We start from the raw sequence: 6,026 nt of genomic DNA, 5'->3' as shown, positions 1-6,026 counted from the left end.
GGGCACTCTTTTACTATGGTATTGGCTGGAATAGTCCAGTGACGTGTTCACTATTTTAAATCCAAATGTGGACAATGTAATGTCCCAGAGGCAGTGGCACAATCTCCCTTTGAACTGGGGGCGCTGCCCTGTCAACAAATGTGGATTTTCACTTATCATTGTCCTTCATTTGGAGAACATAGGTGCAGTAGTCATTTATAGTTTACGGCATATTTGATTGTCTTACGTCAGATAGCGTGACGAACGACCGTCTGCACTGGTAGTTTGGCATTCGTTCCCCTTTAGAAAAAAACAAAGCCATCTGTCTGAAGACAATGCTGCTGATTTTCACAAATAGTTCACCTGATTATGCCATTTTGAGGAGAGAGGTTTAATTGAAGTTGACCTCTGACCTGTAACTGACTGGCGGGTCCCATGTATATTGATGTTTGATCAAGTTTAGTGCTTTTTATCTAAGAAACGTGTACGATGGATGCATCCTAAATCACACCCTAATAAAAGGGAATAGGGTCCCTTTTGGTTGCAGACAGTATCTTTGCTTAAAATATACATATTTTCATCAGCATGGTAAATCGTTATTGTCTACCATTTTAGGCTCTCCAGTCTTATCTTGAGTCTGATATATATATTTTTTTTTTTTGACTTGTTTAGGGCTTGTACTTATTCTGGCACTTTAAAAACTCCACCCAAAGACTATCTTTTGGTATTTGTTTCATTAGTCCATTGTTGACATGGGTCCTAAAATGTTTTGCTTGTTGGCGATCGCATCTTAAAGATATGTAACTTTCAAAATACAGAAATTATCCCTGTATGATGCATTTTGTATCATATGATGAAAAACACATCATACTGGGATGATTTAGTTTGTTTTTTAGTTATTCAATCTATGGGTACTGTGTGCCAATATCGTGCATCTACAAGTTTCATGCAGCATTGTCTTCCTTCGTATGTGGCTGCAACTAGTTTACATGATGTGCACACAGAATTTAAATATATCTTATTGTATCTCAAAATGGTCACAAATTTAGACTGGAACAGAATTCACTGGTGGGGACACGATAGTTGTAATTCAAGTAGTGGAAATACTCCCCAACACTGAGTTAGTTACGGGATAGTTCAGTAGACATGTATAATTTGACCACAGTGTAATTTGTGATGGGATCAAAGAGCCTTTAACTAATAGCACAGGGCTGGGTAGAGAATGATTCTAAACAGTTCAAAGGTCACACTATCTATTACATGTATCTATCACTTCATATTGGTCTGCTTCCTGCTCAGTTTTGGTAAATAAATGAACTTACAAAACAGAAAATTGTATGATCCTTTGAACTGGTGTGTGGCCTTTTTGTGGGTGGAGGGATGGCTGGGGAAAATAGTCCATTGTACAGAAGAGGAGAGAGAGCGACCATTGTTGTTGGTACAAATTGAATGTTCTAGCAAAGCACTGGAACACACAGAATCAGTTCTAGAATGAGTTTACTGCTCATGAAATATCTTCATAGATCCCTCCTACTAGCCTGGTTTGTACGGTCTTGCCAACTCCTGTAGTCCTTGTCATGCAGCTGTGACCATAGTAGTTGGCAAGACGGCACAAACAGATCTGGGAGCGATGTTCATACATCTCCCCTCTATACTTCTTTAGGCTGTCTGTCTGGACTACTGCATGGTAAAGATAAAAGGAGGATGCCCTAGAGGGGTAAACCACAACACGGGATCGTTGAGTTAACCAGCTAACTTTAATAAACCCGAAATAACTGTTGATTTTCTGATTCATTAGAGATTCTCCAGTAGTTCTGAAAGTGGAATACTATGTCACGCACAGTATGTGCACAACGTCATTGCCCTCTCTTTCTCGCTGCGTCCACTGAGCGGTTGGGCCCGCCCTGCAACCTCATTGGATAACTCTGGGCAGGCCTCTTGCTAGCGGTCACTCAAATACGAGGGGCTCATTGGCTGGGGCTGGCCCTTCGTGGGGGAAAATGTAACCGCACAGCTTCAAGAAAAGTTGCTTTCAAACTAGGGATTTTGTGGCTAATTGAGGTAAGTTATTCTGCATGTATAAATTATACATTGACTTATCCAGCGGGAAGTTTAAAAAATACTTAGTCTCCAAAGTACCGGAGCACGTCTTTAAGAAAGCTAAACCTGTTTTGGTTTAGTCCATTAGATCATGCTCATTTAAAGCTTATCTTTCAAAAAAATTAAAAAAAGTTATTTCAAAATGTTTTGGCAATTTAGCGGGCTAATAACTCTGATCCTGTTGTGTACCTTTCTGATGAGCTAAACTTCTGTCTCCCAAACGGCTTGGGCCTGTTAACCAGTGGTTGTGTTATTGTCGGAAACAATATATGTCAGAGGACTGTTACATTTGTAGATTGTATTGCATAGAATTTTAATGAGAAAACAATATGTACAGTACTAGTCAAAAGTTTGGACACCTACTCATTCAAGGGTTTTTATTTTTTACTATTTTCTACATTGTAGAATAATAGTGAAGACATCAAAACTATGAAATAACACATATGGAATCATGTAGTAACCAAAAAAAAGTGTTAACAAATCAACATATATTTTAGATTCTTCAAAGTAGCCACCCTTGAGAGAATGACAAGCCGTCAAGGCAAAGGGTGGCTACTTTAAAAATCTAAAATATGTTGATTTGTTTAACACTTTTTTGGTTACTACATTATTTCATAGTTTGTCGTCACTATTATTCTACAATGTAGAAAATAGTAAAAAATAAATTAAAACCCTTGAATGAGTAGGTGTGTCCACTGGTACTGTATAGTAATACATTTTAAAGACCATGGAGTAGGTGTGTCCACTGGTACTGTATAGTAATACATTTTAAAAACCATGGAGTAGGTGTGTCCACTGGTACTGTATAGTAATACATTTTAAAGACCATGGATCAAAGCCATTTAACCTTTTCTTGCATCCCAAAAATTAACCAGCTTTTTTGGGGGGGCCATTTTGTTTTTCAATGTTAATTTACATGTCAGGTTGTTGTCATGGTTATAAAGGTCTGACCAAAGAGGTTTGTACTGTAACAGAGTTCCGAGTCCCGAATGGAACCCCTTCCCCTATACAGTGCACTACTTCTCTGGTCAGAAATAGTGCACCATATAGGGATTAGGAAGCCATTTGGGAGCCCACAGACAAATACATGAGGCACGGTGATTTGTTCATCTTCGTATAATGTAACATTCACTACAAGACATCAGCGTTTTTTAATTAAATGGGAGAAAATATCTCTGTCTGATCTTCAACATACAGTGATTTAATTATCTAAAAAGGAGAACGTCACGTCGTGTTCATTAGGAACCAAACGGATTGAAACGGATTGAAACGGGAGGCTACCAGTAGGCTGCACTCCAATACGAAGCGCTCACTTTGTTTTTCCCCTCGAACACCACCCCGGTGTTGACTCGTTTAAAAAAAACGCCGTTGGTCAGGTTTTGTACGTTTCTGCCAGAATGGTGTTACAAATATGAAACCAGAATTTCAACAAAAAAAAAAAATCAATAGGTTTAAATAATTTATTGATAGTTGCTTTTTCAAAAGACAATAGTTACAATTACAGATTAAAGAAATTGACTGTACACAAGAGGATTGTGTATTACTTGAGTGCATAGTTTGGGGTTTTGAATGAAAAACAGGCATCGGTTGGAGGAAAAAGACAGACTAGCTGTTTGGTCCCTCTTCCACAGGCTTGAGAAAAAAAAGAGTTGTTTTCGCAGCAAGCTATTGCTTTTGTCCTGCATCTGCACTTCATGAGGTTAAGAACAGACGGGTCGTAACTAGCTATATGGTGACATTAAGAACAGACGGGTCGTAACTAGCTGTATGGTGACATTAAGAACAGACGGGTCGTAACTAGCTGTATGGTGACATTAAGAACAGACGGGTCGTAACTAGCCGTATGGTGACACCATTAAGAACAGACGGGTCGTAACTAGCCGTATGGTGACACCATTAAGAACAGACGGGTCGTAACTAGCTGTATGGTGACACCATTAAGAACAGACGGGTCGTAACTAGCCGTATGGTGACACCATTAAGAACAGACGGGTCGTAACTAGCTGTATGGTGACACCATTAAGAACAGACGGGTCGTAACTAGCCGTATGGTGACACCATTAAGAACAGACGGGTCGTAACTAGCTGTATGGTGACACCATTAAGAACAGACGGGTCGTAACTAGCTGTATGGTGACATTAAGAACAGACGGGTCGTAACTAGCTGTATGGTGACACCATTAAGAACAGACGGGTCGTAACTAGCTGTATGGTGACACCATTAAGAACAGACGGGTCGTAACTAGCCGTATGGTGACACCATTAAGAACAGACGGGTCGTAACTAGCCGTATGGTGACACCATTAAGAACAGACGGGTCGTAACTAGCCGTATGGTGACACCATTAAGAACAGACGGGTCGTAACTAGCTGTATGGTGACACCATTAAGAACAGACGGGTCGTAACTAGCTGTATGGTGACATTAAGAACAGACGGGTCGTAACTAGCCGTATGGTGACACCATTAAGAACAGACGGGTCGTAACTAGCCGTATGGTGACACCATTAAGAACAGACGGGTCGTAACTAGCTGTATGGTGACACCATTAAGAACAGACGGGTCGTAACTAGCCGTATGGTGACACCATTAAGAACAGACGGGTCGTAACTAGCCGTATGGTGACACCATTAAGAACAGACGGGTCGTAACTAGCCGTATGGTGACACCATTAAGAACAGACGGGTCGTAACTAGCCGTATGGTGACACCATTAAGAACAGACGGGTCGTAACTAGCTGTATGGTGACACCATTAAGAACAGACGGGTCGTAACTAGCTGTATGGTGACACCATTAAGAACAGACGGGTCGTAACTAGCCGTATGGTGACACCATTAAGAACAGACGGGTCGTAACTAGCCGTATGGTGACACCATTAAGAACAGACGGGTCGTAACTAGCCGTATGGTGACACCATTAAGAACAGACGGGTCGTAACTAGCTGTATGGTGACACCATTAAGAACAGACGGGTCGTAACTAGCTGTATGGTGACATTAAGAACAGACGGGTCGTAACTAGCCGTATGGTGACACCATTAAGAACAGACGGGTCGTAACTAGCCGTATGGTGACACCATTAAGAACAGACGGGTCGTAACTAGCTGTATGGTGACATCATTAAGAACAGACGGGTCGTAACTAGCCGTATGGTGACACCATTAAGAACAGACGGGTCGTAACTAGCCGTATGGTGACACCATTAAGAACAGACGGGTCGTAACTAGCCGTATGGTGACACCATTAAGAACAGACGGGTCGTAACTAGCCGTATGGTGACATTAAGAACAGACGGGTCGTAACTAGCTGTATGGTGACATTAAGAACAGACGGGTCGTAACTAGCTGTATGGTGACACCATTAAGAACAGACGGGTCGTAACTAGCTGTATGGTGACACCATTAAGAACAGACAGGTCGTAACTAGCCGTATGGTGACACCATTAAGAACAGACGGGTCGTAACTAGCTGTATGGTGACACCATTACGAACAGACGGGTCGTAACTAGCCGTATGGTGACACCATTAAGAACAGACGGGTCGTAACTAGCCGTATGGTGACACCATTACGAACAGACGGGTCGTAACTAGCCGTATGGTGACACCATTAAGAACAGACGGGTCGTAACTAGCCGTATGGTGACACCATTAAGAACAGACGGGTCGTAACTAGCTGTATGGTGACATTAAGAACAGACGGGTCGTAACTAGCTGTATGGTGACATTAAGAACAGACGGGTCGTAACTAGCTGTATGGTGACATTAAGAACAGACGGGTCGTAACTAGCTGTATGGTGACACCATTAAGAACAGACGGGTCGTAACTAGCTGTATGGTGACATTAAGAACAGACGGGTCGTAACTAGCTGTATGGTGACATCATTAAGAACAGACAGGTCGTAACTAGCTGTATGGTGACATCATTAAGAACAGACGGGTCGTAACTAGCTG

The sequence above is a fragment of the Salvelinus namaycush genome, chromosome 28, assembly GCF_016432855.1.
Source record: "Salvelinus namaycush isolate Seneca chromosome 28, SaNama_1.0, whole genome shotgun sequence".
NCBI lineage: Eukaryota > Metazoa > Chordata > Actinopteri > Salmoniformes > Salmonidae > Salvelinus > Salvelinus namaycush.
Note: the sequence above shows the minus strand (reverse complement) of the source record.